This window comes from Bubalus bubalis, chromosome 11 (genome assembly GCF_019923935.1).
Source record: "Bubalus bubalis isolate 160015118507 breed Murrah chromosome 11, NDDB_SH_1, whole genome shotgun sequence".
Taxonomy (NCBI): domain Eukaryota; kingdom Metazoa; phylum Chordata; class Mammalia; order Artiodactyla; family Bovidae; genus Bubalus; species Bubalus bubalis.
In genome coordinates this window covers 52,667,466-52,681,902 of record NC_059167.1, presented here as the reverse complement: position 1 = coordinate 52,681,902, position 14,437 = coordinate 52,667,466, and the positions used below count along the sequence as shown (strand labels likewise).

At 40.1% G+C, this 14,437-nt stretch overlaps 1 protein-coding gene across 3 annotated transcripts in view; it reads left to right on the top strand.

The window, feature by feature from the left end:
• The window catches only part of GTF2A2 (general transcription factor IIA subunit 2), a 33,800-nt gene that overhangs the window by 3,799 nt on the left and 15,564 nt on the right, over window positions 1–14,437 (top strand). The window contains exon 1 of one of the 3 annotated variants that reach the window (XM_044925066.2): window positions 12,428–12,541. The exons of the other annotated variants lie outside the window; for them this stretch is intronic. The gene's annotated coding sequence lies outside the window, so the exon portion shown is untranslated. Of the gene's footprint in view, window positions 1–12,427; window positions 12,542–14,437 lie in introns of those variants that run through there. 3 annotated transcript variants of the gene reach the window in all.

Sequence of the window (14,437 nt, the reverse complement as noted above, 5' to 3'; positions counted from 1 at the left end):
CTCTCTGTCCATCACCAACTCCCGGAGTTTACTCAAACTCATGTCCGTCGAGTCCGTGATGCCATCCAGCCATCTCATCCTCTGTCGTCCCCTTCTCCTCCTGCCCCCAATCCCTCCCAGCATCAGGGTCTTTTCCAATGAGTCAACTCTTTGCATGAGGTGGCCAAAGTATTGGAGTTTCAGCTTCAGCATCAGTCCTTCCAATGAACACCCAGCACTGATCTCCTTTAGAATGGACTGGTTGGATCTCCTTGCAGTCCAAGGGACTCTCAAGAGTCTTCTCCAACACCACAGTTTAAAAGCAACAGTTCTTCGGCACTCAGCTTTCTTCACAGTCCAACTCTAACATGTGTACATGACCACAGGAAAAACCATAGCCTTGACTAGACAGACCTTTGTTGGCAAAGTAATATCTCTGCTTTTGAATATGCTATCTAGGTTGGTCATAACTTTCCTTCCAAGGAGTAAGCATCTTTTAATTTCATGGCTGCAATCACCATCTGCCGTGATTTTGGAGCCCCCCAAAATAAAGTCTGACACTGGTTCCCCATCTATTTCCCATGAAGTGATGGGACCAGATGCCATGATCTTCATTTTCTGAATGTTGAGCTTTAAGCCAACTTTTTCACTCTCCTCTTTCACTTTCATCAAGAGGCTTTTTAGTTCCTCTTCACTTTCTGCCATAAGGGTGGTGTCATCTGCATATCTGAAGTTATTGATATTTCTCCTGGCAATCTTGATTCCAGCTTGTGCTTCTTCCAGCCCAGCGTTTCTCATGATGTATTCTGCATATAAGTTAAACAAGCAGGGTGACAATATACAGCCTTGATGTACTCCTTTTCCTTTTTGGAACCAGTCTGTTGTTCCATGTCCCTTTCTAACTGTTGCTTCCTGACCTGCATGTACTGTCATTTACATACTTACTGATTTTTGGTTTCATTGTCTCGATTGCGCTGGGCCTTCGTCGCTGCACAGACACTCTAGTTGCAGAGAGCGGGGGCTGCGCTCTAGCTGCGGTGCACGGCCCCCTCGTTGCAGTGGCTTCTCTGGTTGGGAGCACAGGCCGTGGTGCACAGGCTTCAGTAGTTGCAGCACTTGGGCTCAGTACTTGTGCCCGAGCTTAGTTGCTCCCAAGCATGTGGAATCTTCCCTGACCAGGGATCAAATGCATGTCTCCTACATTGGCAGGTGGATTCCTATCCATTGCACTGCCAAGAAAGTACCCCTCTCCCTACCTCCCCCTTTTTTTTAAGATATTTGAATGTTTGAAATCTTTTTCTTGGTGGCTGCACTGGGCCTTTGTTGCGGCACACAGGCTATAGAGCATGCAGGCTCAGTATTGGTGCAGGGGCTCTCTAGCTGCGGCTGCGTGGGCTTAGTTACTCCACAGCATGTGGGATCTTAGTTCCCCCATTAGGAGTCAAACCTCTGTCCCCTACATTGGAAGGTAGATTCTTAACCACTGGACCACCAGGGAGGTACCCCCAGCACCACTTGCTGAAGAGACCATCTTTCCTCCATTGTCTGTTTTTGCCTCCTTTGTCATAGACTACTTGACTATGGGTGCATGGTTTTATCTCTGATCTTTATCCTGTTCCATTGATCTATATTTCTGTTTTTGTGCCAGTACAGTCCAAATTCAAGGAGCCTGATTGCCCCAGCTCTGTCTTTCTTTCTCAAGATTGCTTTGGTTATTCAGGGTCTTTTGTGTTTCCATACAAATTGTAAACTTTTCTGTTGTGATTCTGTGAAAGATGCCATTGGTGATTTGGTAGGGAATATATTGATTGCCCTGTTGATTGGCAATCTGTTGATTGCCCTGGTAGTATAATAATTTTGATAATATTGAATCTTCCATTCCAAGAACATGGTATATCTCTCTGTATCATCTTTGCTTACTTTCATCAGCGTCTTTTAAAGTTTTTAGAGTACAGGTCTTTTGCCTTCTTAGGTAGTTTTACTCCTAGGAATTTTATTCCTTTTGATGTGATGGTAAATGGGATTTTTATTATTATTATTTATTTATTTTTGGCTGCGCTGGATCTTCATTGCTGCTCATGGCCTTTCTCTGGTTGTGGAGAGCAGGGACTATTTGTTGTGGTGCGGGGGCTTCTCGTTGTGATGGCTTTTCTTGTTGCGCAGCACAGGCTCTAGGGCACTTCCATAGTTGTGGCACATAGGCTTAGTTGTCCTGTGGCATGTGGGATCTTAGTTCCCATACCAAGGATTGAACTCATGTCCCCTGCATTGGCAGGAGGATTCTTAACCACTGGACCACCAGCGAAGTCCTGGGGGTTTTTTCCCCTTAATTTCTCTTTATTTTCTTTCATTGTTGGTGTATAGGAATGTAAGAGATGTCTTTGTGTATCCTCTAACTTTACCAAATTCACTGATGAGCCCTAGTAGTTTTCTGATAGCATTTTAGGATTTTCCATGTGTAGTATCGTGTCATCTGCAGTGGTGGTTACACTTCTTTTCCAGTTTGAATTCCTCTTCTTTCTTTCTTCTCTGATTGCCATGGCTAGAGCTTCCAAAACTGTTGAATAAAAGTAGCAAGAGTGGACATTCTTGTTTTGTTCCTGATCTTAGAGGAAATACTTCCAGTGTTTCACTGTTGAGAATGATGTTAGCTGTGGTTTTGTCATGTATTGCCTTTATTATGTTGAGGTAGGTTTCCACTCTGCCCACTTTCTGGAGAGTTTTTATCATAAATGTGTGTTGAGTTTTTTCAAAAGTTTTCTGCATCCAGTGAGATGATCACATGGTTTTTATTCTTCAGTTTGCTAATGTGGTGTATCACATTGATTTGCAAATTCTAAAAAAACCCTTGCATTCCTGGGAGAAATCCCATTTGATCATGGTGTATGATCCTTTTAATGTGTTGTTGGATTCAGTTTGCTAGTGTTGCCTTGAGGACTCTTGTGTCTACGTTCATCGGTGATATTGGCCTGTAATTTCCTTTTGTTGTGGTATCTTTGGTTTGGTATCAGGGTGATGGTGGCCTTGTAAAGTGAGCTTGGGAGTGTTCCTTTGCGATTTTTTTTTTCTTTTAAGATTCATGTATTTGTTTTTGGCTGCTCTGGGTCTTCGTTGCTATGTGCAGGCTTTCTCTAGTTGTGGCGAATGGGCTACTCTCTAGTTGCCGTGCATGGCCTCCTTGCGTGGCTTCTCTTGTCACGGAGCGTGGGCTGAGGGCACAGCTGTGGCACACTGGCTTAGTTGCCCTGTGGTGTGTAGGATCTTCCGGGTGCACTGGCAGGTGGATTCTGAACCACCAAGGAAGCCCCCTCTGCAATTTTTTGAAAGAGTTTTAAAAGGGTGGTAGAAGGATTGGAGGAGGCAATGGCACCCAACTCCAGCATTCTTGCCCGGAAAATTCATGGACAGAGGAGCCTGGCAGGTGACAGTCCATGGGTTGCAAAGAGTCTGGCACGGCTGAGCGACTGACTTTCTTCTTTCTCTCAGTAGAAGGATACGTGTTAACTCCTCTCTAAATGTTTGATAGAGATAAATTCACCTGTGAAGCCATCTGGTCCTGGACTTTTGTTTCTTGGGAGTCTTTTTTTAATCAGTTTCAATTTCAGTACTTGTGATTGGTCTGCTCATATTTTCTGTTTCTTTCTGATTCAGTCTTGGAAGGTTGTACCTTCCTAAGAATTTATCTGTTTCTCCTAGGTTGTCTATTTTATTTGTGTATAGTTGCTTATAGTAGTCTCTTATGATCCGTTGTATTTCCATGATATTGGTTGTGACTTTTGCTTTCTCATTTCTAATTTATTTGAGCCTTCTCCTTTTCTTTCCTGATGACTCTAGCTAATGATTTGTCAATTTTGTTTTTTCTTTTCAAAGAACCAGTTTTTTGTTCCATTGTTCTTCTCTGTTGTTGTGTCTTGATTTCATTTATTTCTGGTTTGATCTTTAGGATTTCTTTCCTGCTAGTAACTTTGGGTTTTGTTTGTTCTTCTTTCTTTAGTAGCTTTAGGTGTAAGATTAGGTTGTTGTTTGAGATTTTTCTTGTTTTCTGAGGTAAAATTATATTGGTATAAAGTTCTTTCTTAGAACTATTCTTGCTGCATCCCATGGAGGTTGGATCATCATGTTTTCTTTGTCATTTGTATCTTGGTTTTTAAAAATTTGCTCTTTGATTTCTTCAGTGATCCATTGGTTGTTTAGTAACATCCACTAGCTTCTACATATTTGTGGGTTTTTTACAGGTTTTTTTCCCCCCTGTAATTATTTCTAATTACTTACCATTATGATCAGAAAAGATGCTTGACATGATTTCATTTTTCTTAAATTTACCAAGGCTCAATTTGTGACTCAAAATGTGATCTGTCCTGGAGAGTGTTCCATGTGCACTTGAGAAGAAAGTGTATTCTCCTTTCGGATGGAATGGCCTGTATAGGTTAAGTCCATTTGGTTTAATGTATCACTTAAGGCCTGTGTTTCTTTACTGCTTTTCTGTCTGGATGACTTGTGCATTGGTGAAAGTGTGGTGTTAAAGTTCCACACTATTATTGTGTAGCTGTCAACTTCCCCTTTTATGGCTGTTAGCATTTGCCTTACGTATTTAGGCACTCCTGTGTTGGGTGCATATATATTTACAGTTCTCATATCTTCTTGGATTGATCCTTTGATCATTATGTAGTGTCCTTCCTCTGTTATGTCTGATAGGAGTGTTGCTGCTCCAGCTTTCTTTTGATTTCCATTTGCATGGAGTATCTTTTACCATCCCCTCACTTTCTATATGTGTCCCTAGTCTGAAGTAGATCGCTTGTAGACAGAATATATACTGGTCTTATTTTTGTATCCATTCAGCCAGTCTGTGTCTTTCGGTTGAAGCATTAATCCATTTACATTTAAGGTATTTCAATGTGTATGTTCTTCTTGCCATTTTCTTAATTGTTTTGGATTTGTTTCTGACAGTCTTCTTTTTTTCCTTCCTTTTTGGTTTGATGACTGTCTTTAGTGTTGTGTTTGTGTTATTTTTGTGTGTGTGTGTGCATCTGTTGTGGTTTGCATATATCATTTTGAATTAGTGTTTCCTTTTCCTTCAGATAAATACCCAAAAGTGGAATTGTTGAGTTATATGATAATTGTCTTTAATGTTTTGAGGAACCTGTATACTGTTTTCCGTATTTGTTGCACCAGTTTACATTCCCACCAGCATTACACAGTGATTATTCCTATTTCTCTGCATCCTCACCAAATACTTGTTATTTCTTGTCTTTCTGATTATGGCCATGCTGATAAGTGTGAGGCGATATGTCATTGTGGGTTTGATTTGCAGTTCCCTGGTAATTAATCATGAGCAGTTTTTGGTCATCTATATGTGATCTTTGGGAAAATGTCTGTTCTGATCCTCTGTCCGTTTTTTAATCAGGTTACTCTGCTTTTTTGCTGTTGAGGTGTGTGAACTCCTAATATATTGGGGATAGTAACTCCTTATCAGATACATGATGTGCAAATATTTTTTCCCAGTCTGTATGTTGGGAGTTCCCTGTTGGTCCATTGGTTAAGACTACACAGTTCACTGCCTGGGTTTGATCCCTGGTCAGGAAAACAAGATCCCTCATGTATTCCTCAGTGTGGCCAAAGAAAAGAAAACATCTATACGTTGCCTTTCTATTTAGTTTTTTGGCATGACTGTATATGTTACATCACTTTGAAAACTCTTAACTGTATTTTGATAAATTCATTGTTTTCAGAATACCAATTCACATGTCCTCTGATCAGCTCAATTTGATTTAACGTTTAACTCATTAGGTATTTTTCAGTTCAGTTCAGTCACTCAGTCATGTCTGACTCTTTGCAACACCATGGACTGCAGCATACCAGGCCTCCCTGTCCATCACCAACTCCTGGAGCCTCCTCAGACTCATGTCCATTGAGTCGGTGATGCCATCCAACATCCCATCCTCTGTCTTCCCCTTCTCCTCCTACTTTCATACTTTCCCAGCATCAGGGTCTTTTCCAGTGAGTCATTTCTTCCCATCAGGTGGCCAAAGTATTGGAGTTTCAGCTTCAGCATCAGTCCTTCTAATGAATATTCAGGACTGATTTCCTTTAGGATGGACAGGTTGGATCCCTTTCAGTCCAAGGGACTCTCAAGAGTCTTCTCCAACACCACAGTTCAAAAGCATCAATTCTTTGGCGCACAACTTTCTTTTTATAGTCCAACTCTCAACATCCGTACATGACTACTGGAAAAGCCATAGCTTTGGCCAGACCGACCTTTGTTGGCAGAGTAATGTCTCTGCTTTTTAATATGCTGTCTAGGTTGGTCATAACTTTTCTTCCAAGGAGTGTCTTAATTTCATGGCTGCAGTTACCATCTGCAGTATTTTAGAGCTCCCCAAAATAAAATCTGTCACGTGGTTTCCACTGTTTCCCCATCTATTTGCCATGAACTGATGGGACCAGATGCCATGATCTCAGTTTTCTGAATGTTGAATTTTAAGCCAACTTTTTCACTCTCCTCTTTCACTTTCATCAAGAGGCTCTTTAGTTCTTCTTTGCTTTCTGCCATAAGGGTGGTGTCATTTGCATATCTGAGGTGATTGATAACCCAGCAATCTTGATTCCAGCTTATGCTTCATCCAGCCCAGCGTTCCTCATGATGTACTCGGCATATAAGTTAAATAAGCAGGGTGACAATATACAGCCTTGACGTACTCCTTTCCCTATTTGGAACCAGTCTGTTATTCCATGTCCAGTTCTAACTGTTGTTTCCTGACCTGCATACAGATTTCTCAAGAGGCAGGTCACGTGGTCTGGTATTCCCATCTCTTTAAGAATTTTCCACAGTTCGTGGTGATCCACACAGTCAAAGGCATTGGCATAGTCAATAAAGCAGAAGTAGATGTTTTTCTGAAACTCTCTTGCTTTTTCAATGATCCAGCGGATGTTGGCAATTTGATCTCTGGTTCCTCTGGCTTTTCTAAATCCAGCTTGAACATCTGGAAGTTCACGGTTTATGTACTTTTGAAGCCTGGCTTGGAGAATTTTGAGCATTACTTTACTAGCGTGTGAGATGAGTGCAATTGTGCAGTACTTTGAGCGTTCTTTGGGATTGGAATGAAAACTGACCTTTTCCAGTCCTGTGGCCACTGCTGAGTTTTCCAAAGTTGCTGGCATACTGAGTGCAACACTTTCACAGCATCATCTTTTAGGATTTGAAATAGCTCAACTGGAATTCCATCACCTCCTCTAGCTTTGTTCGTAGTGGTGCTTCCTAAGGCCCACTTGACTTCACATTCCAGGATGTCTGGCTCTAGGTGAGTGATCACACCATCTTGATTATCTGGGTCATGAAGATCTTTTTTGTATAGTTCTTCTGTGTATTCTTGCCACCTCTTCTTAATACCTTCTGCTTCTGTTAGGTCCATACCATTTCTGTCCTTTATTGTGCCCATCTTTGCATGAAATGTTCCCTTGGTATCTCTAATTTTCTTGAAGAGATCTCTAGTGTTTCCCATTCTATTGTTTTCCTCTATGTCTTTGCATTGGTGACTGAGGAAGGCTTTCTTATCTCTCCTTGCTATTCTTTGGACTGCATTCAAATGGGTATATCCTTCCATTTCTCGTTTGCTTTTCACTTCTCTTCTTTTCTCAGCTATTTGTAAGGCCTCCTCTTGACAGCCATTTGGCTTTTTTTTTTGCATTTCTCTTTCTTGGGGATGGTCTTGATCCCTGTCTCCTGTACAATGTCACAAACCTCCATCCATAGTTCTTCAGGCACTTTATCACATCTAATCGCTTGAATCTATTTTTCACTTCCACTGTATAATCGTAAGGGATTTGATTTAGGTCATACCTGAATGGTCTAGTTGTTTTCCCTACTTTTTTCAATTTATAAGTCTGAATTTGGCAGTAAGAAATTCATGATCTGAGCCACAGTCTGCTCCCAGTCTTGTTTTTGCTGACTGTATAGAGCTTCTCCATCTTTGGCTACAAAGAATATAATCAGTCTGATTTCATTATTGACTATCTGGTGATGTCCATGTGTAGAGTCATCTCTTGTGTTGTTGGAAGAGGGTGTTTGCTATGACCAGTGCGTTCTCTTGGCAAAACTCGGTTAGCCTTTGCCCTGCTTCATTCTATACTCCAAAGCCAAATTTGCCTGTTACTCCAGGCAACTGTTACTTGACTTCCAACTTTTGCATTCCAGTCCCCTATAAGGAAAAGAGCATCTTTTGGGGGTTTTAGTTTTAGAAGGTCTTGTAGGTCTTCATATGTGTTTTTAGCATATATATAAACATATATGGGCTTCCCTGGTGGTGCTAATGATAAAGAACCTGCCTGCCAGTGCTAGAGACGTAAAAGATGCTGGTTTGATCTCTGAGTCAGGAAGATCCCCTGGAGGAAGGCATGGCAGCCCACTCCAGTATTCTTGCCTGGCACATCCCATGGACAGAGGAGCCTGGTGGGTTACAGTCCATAGTCCAAAGAGTCGGACACAACTGAGGCGACTTGGCGTGCACACGTGCTTAACATATACATGTGTGTATTATAAGGTTTTGAAAGGTTGTTGTTGAATCACGCGAATACACCGGGATTCTTGGCCCCCGGAGGAGAAGAATTCAATCCGGGGCCAGAGACGAGGCTTGATCGCTCAGAGCTTTTGTGTAATAAAGTTTTATTAAAGTATAAAGGAGATAGAGAAAGCTTTTGACATAGGCATCAGAAGGGGGCAGAAAGAGTACCCCCCTGCTAGTCTTCAGCTGGATGTTATATTGTCACTAGCAGTCTGTTAATGAAAGAAAGGAATGTCTTATAATTTAGAATAGCACCAGGCCCCTCGCCCATAAGATGCATTTTGGGATAATCTTGGGCCATAAAATAATTAACTTGAATCTTAAAGAAGGGCAGACCACCATACAAATAGTTTCATTTACATAGATTAGGGGAACAATATCTGAGGATAACATACTGGTTTGTCAAGTAGGTTTTGGGCCCAGAGGCGGAACCGACTTGGAGACCGAGTTTGGGGTAAAGGCGTAGTACATTAGCATAGCTTAAGACAAACATTTTCATAAGAAAAAGGCATTGGTTATCTCTAGGCTCAAGAATAGCTAACTTCAGGTGAAACCAGGTGTCATATGGCAACACAGTATTTTAAGAGAAACCTCTCTTTAAATTTGTATAGAGAAGAAAAAAAATATTGCTAGTTTGTTTCCTCCTGCCGCTTAAGAGAGATAAAAATGTCTGACACTTGCAGGCTATTTCCTCCATTTGGAGACCCCTGGCCTTCCTGCCTGTTACCCTCTCAGTTTGCCTTTTGAATATGATGCAGAATTTCTATATTTGTTTTGCAATTGCATTTTTTTGACTCCCTTCACCTCTGGCAACTGGCAATCTGTCTGTATCTGTGCACTTGGAGTTTTTTGTTTGTTTTATAGATTGTACATACAAGACAGAGCATTTGGTATTTGTGTTTTTTTTTCCTCTCTGACTTTTAATTCACTTAATATCATGCCAAGTTCCATCCCTGCCATAATTAGTGACAAGATTTCATTCTCTTTTTTTCTGACGGAATGATCATTGTGTATAGATACCATAATTTCTGTATTTCTTTAAATGTATATTTTATATTATAGTTGAGCTACAATGTGTTAGTTTCAGGTATATAGGAAAGTGATTCAATTATAAACTATTAATTTATCCCTTCCTTCCACTGTTCTTTTGATAATCATAAGTGTGTCTTTTAAGTCTGTGAGCTTTTTTCTGTTTTGTAAACAAGTTCATTTGCATTATGTCACATGTTAAGTGATATCATATAATATTTGTCTTTCTCTGAGTTAGCTTAGTATGATAATCTCAGGGTTCATTTATGTTGCTGCAAATGGATTATTTCACTTTTTTAATGGCTAAGTGATATTCCATTTATATATATATATATATATCTCATATCTTAATTCATCCATTTATATATATATGTATATCTCATATCTTAATTCATCTGTCCATGGACATTTAGGTTGGTACCATGTCTTGACTGTTACAGACAGCACTGTGATGAACATTGGGTTACATGCATCCTTTTGAACAATGGCTTTCTCTGAATATATGCCCAGGAGTGGGCTTGGTGGATCAGATGATAGTTCTGTTTTTCGTTTTTGTGTTAACACCCACTTTTATTTTTTTTTTTTAAACTTATTGGCTATGCAGCATGTGAGATCTTAGTTCCCCACCAGAGATCAGACCCGTGCCCCCTGTATTGAAAGTATGGAGTCCCAACCATTGAACTGCCAGGGAAGTCCCTATTTTTAGTTTTTTAAGGAGCCTCCGTGCTATTCTCCATAGTGCCTACCAGTTTACATTCCCACCAAGAGTGTAGGCGCATTCCCTTTTCTCCACGTACTCTCCAATGTTTGTTGTTTGTAGACAACTTGATGATAGTCATTCTGACCAGCCTGAGATGATATCTCATTATAGTTTTGATCTGCATTTCTCTAACAGTCAGTGGTGGTGAGCATCTTTGTATGTGTCTCTTGGCCATTTGTGTGTCTTCTTTGGAGAAATGTCTATTTAGGTCTTCTAGCCATTTTTTGATTGGGTTGTTGAGTTGTTTGATATTGCCTCCTTGAGCTATTTATAAATTTTGCAGACTAATCCCCTGTTGGTTGCATCCTTAGCAAATATTTTCTCCCATTCTGTGGATTGTCTTTTTGCTTTGTTTATGGTTTCTTTTACTGTGCAAAAACTTTTGAGTTTAATTAGTTCCCATTTGAGGGCTTCCTGTGGCTCAAACAGTAAAGAATCCACCTGCAGTGCAGGAGACCCAGGTTCAGTCCCTCAGTTGGGAAGATCCTCTGGAGAAGGAAATGGCAACCCGCTCAGGTACTCTTGCCTGGAGAATTCCATGGACAGAGGAGCCTGGTGGGCTACAGTCCATGGAATCACAAAGAGTCAGACACAACTGAGCCACTAACTTTCACTATTTTTGTTTTTATTTTCATTACTCTAAGAGGTTTATCCCAAAAGATATTGCTGTGATTTATGTCAAAGAGTATGCTGCCTATGTTTTCTTCACTTTTAGTCTATATGTGTCCTTACATATGAAGTGGGTCTCTTGTAGATGGCACACATACAGGTCTTGTTTTTGTATCCATTTAGCCAGTCTGTGTCTTTTGGTTGGAGCATTTATCCATTTAATTTAAAGTGTATCAATATGCCTGTTCTTATTGCCATCTTAATTGTTTTGGATTTGTTTTTGACACTCTTGTTTTTTCTTCTTCTGTTCTCTTGATTTGATAATTAGAGTTGTGTTTGGATTCCTTTTTCTTTTGTGTGTGTGCATCTATTATAGATTTTCAGTTTGCAGTTACCATGAGTTGTTGGTCTTTTAATTTCAAATGTGTTTCCATTTTCCTGCATTTGTACTCTACTCATGGTTGCTGGATTTGGTATCATATTTGTGTGTGAATGATTTCCTGCTTTTACTGTATGTTTACCTTTACCTGTGAACTTGCCAGTCATAATTTTCTTGTTTCTAGTTGCAGTCTTTTCTTTTCCACCAGGAGAATTTCCTTTATCAACTGGTCTGCTGGCCCTGAATTCTCTTAGCTGTTGCTTATCTGTGAGGCTTTTGATTTTGCTGTCAAATCTGAACAAGAGCTTTGCTGGGTAAAGTATTCTTGGTTGTCGGCTCTTCCCTTTCATCGTTTTAAATGCATTGTGCCACTCCCTACTGCCGAGTTTCTGCTGAAAAATTAGCTGATAGCCCTACAGGATTTCTCTTGTATTTCATTTGTTGTTTTTCCCTTGTTGTTTTTAATATTTATTCTTCATCTTAAATTTTGTCAGTTTGATTACTGTGGGTCTTGGTGTATTCCTCTTTGGGTTTATACTAAATGGGACTCTGCTTCCTGGACTTGGGGATGTCTTTTTTTTTCTTTCCCATATTAGGGATATTTTCAGCTACTATCTCTTCAAATGCTTACTCAGGTCCTGTCTCTCTTTTCTCCTTCTAGAACCCCTATAATGTGAATGCTAGTGCATCTGTTTTTGTCCCAGAGGTCTCTTAAACTGTCCTCATTTTTTGTTTTCATTCTTTTGTTTATTCTGCTCCATGGCAGAAATTTCCACCATTCTGTCTTCCAGCTCACTTCTCTGTTCTTCTGCATCATTTATTCTGCTGTCGATTCCTTCTGGAGTATTTTTCATTTCATTTTATTGTATTGTTCATTTTAGTTCATTTCTTCTTTAGATCTTCTAGGTCTTTGTTAAACATTTCTTACATCTTCTTGGCCTGTGCCTCCATTCTTTTTTCAGGATCTTGAATCATCTTTACTATCATTACTCTGAATTATTTTTTGAGTAGATTGCCTATCTCCCCTTCTGGGGCTTTACCTTGTTCCTTCATCTGGGACACATTTCTCTCCTGTCTCATTTTATCTGACTTTTTGTGATTGCAGTTTCTCTTCCACAGGCTGCAGAGCTGTAGTTCTTATTTCTGCTGTCTGCTCCCTTTTGGATGAGGCTGATCTAAGAGACTTTTACAAGCCTTCTGATGGGAAGAACTGCTTCCTGACCATTGGTGGGTAGAGCTGCATCTTGTCCCTCTGGTGGACAGGGCCGTATCAAGGGGTGTGTTTAGTAGGCAACTGTAGGCTCAGGAAGACTTAGACAACCTGTCAGTGGGTGGGGCTGTGTTCCTGTCCTGTTGATAGTTTGACCTGAGGCGTCCCCATACTGGGGCCTACAGGCTGTTTAATAAGAGTGTCAGCCTCCAGAAGGGCTCACACCAGTGAGTACTCTCCAGAACTCCTGCCACCCTTGTCTTTGTCCTCAAAATGAGCTACCGTCACTACTCACCTCTCTGAGGTAGTACCAGCATGCAGGTCTGACCTAGTATCCTATGAGTATCCCAGTATCCTGGCTTCTTTGTGTGTGGATATAGAAAACTTGTTTTGGTATGTTGCAGTCGTTTAGCTGTGATTTTGGTGTTTTTGAGTGAGGAAGTGAGCTCATGTCCTTCTGCTCTGCCATCTGGTCTCCCACCCCACAGTTTCTTTGTCCATTGCGTTTTTGCTGGACACTTAGGTTGCTTTCATATCTTGGCTGTTGGGAATATGTGAAGATGGGGGTGCATGTGTCTTTCCCAGTTACGGTTTTCTTTTTCTTTTGATAAGTACCCTAAAGTGGAATTGGTGGGTCATATGGGAGTTCTATTTTACTTTTTTGAGAAACATCCATACTGTTTTCCATAGTGGTTGTACCAGTTTACATTCCTGTCAGCAAGTCACAAGGGTTCCCTTTAACCACATCCTTGCCAATACTTGCTATTGTCTTTTTTATAATAACTAATAGTATACATTGGAATATATTAAATAGACTACTATGTATTACATATGTAATTTATAATTTTTTTTACTGGGATTGTTTTGGGTTTTGCTATTGAGTTTTGTGTTTTTATATAGTTTGGATATCAGCCTCATATGAGATGTATGATTTGAAAATGTTCTCCCTCATTCAGAACATAGCCTATTCATTTTGTTATGGTTTCCTTTGTTGTGGATAAACTTTTTAGTATGATCCGATCTCACTTATTTATTTTTGCTTTTATTGCTTTTGCTTCTGATGTCAGATTCAAAAAACCATCACCAAGCTCTGTATCAAGGAGCTTGCCATCTCTGTTTTTTTCTAGGAGTTTTAGGGTTTTATGGTATTTGGTCTTATATTTCAAGCTTTTAATCCATTTTGAGTTTAGTTTTGTGTATGGTGTAATATAGTGGTCCAGTGTCATTCTTTTGTCATGAGGATGCGCAGTTTTCCAGCACCGTTTAGTGAACAGACTGTCATTTCCCCATGTACAACATTCTTGTCTCCTTTATCATAAGTTAATCAACCATACACACACAGGTTTACTTCTGGGCCCTTTATTCGCTTGCATTCATCTGTACATCTGTTTTTATTGGCAGTGGCATCCTGTTTCCAGTATGGTAGCTTCATTATAGAGTTAGATGTCAGCAGACATGATGCCTCCAACTTTGTCCTTCTTTCTCAAGATGGCTTTGGCATTTTGGGGTCTTTGTGGTTTCATATAAATTTTAGGATTGTTTGTTCTATGTCTTTGAAAAAATGCCATTGGAATTTTGATAGGAATTGTGTTGAATCTGTAAATTGAAAGCAATAGTATGGACATTTTAATAATATTGATTCTTCCAGTGCACATGCATGGAATTTCTGTTTATTTGTATCATATTCAGTTTCTTTCATCATTGTCTTGCAGTTTTCAATATCCATATCTTTTATCTCTTTGGCTAAATTTATTTCTATATAGTTTGTTCTTTTTGAGGCAGTTGCAAACAGGATTGTTTATTTCTCCTTCTGATAAATCATTAGTCCAGTTCAGTTCAGACACTCAGTCGTGTCCGACTCTTTGCGACCCCATGAATCGCAGCACACCAGGCCTCCCTGTCCATCACAAACT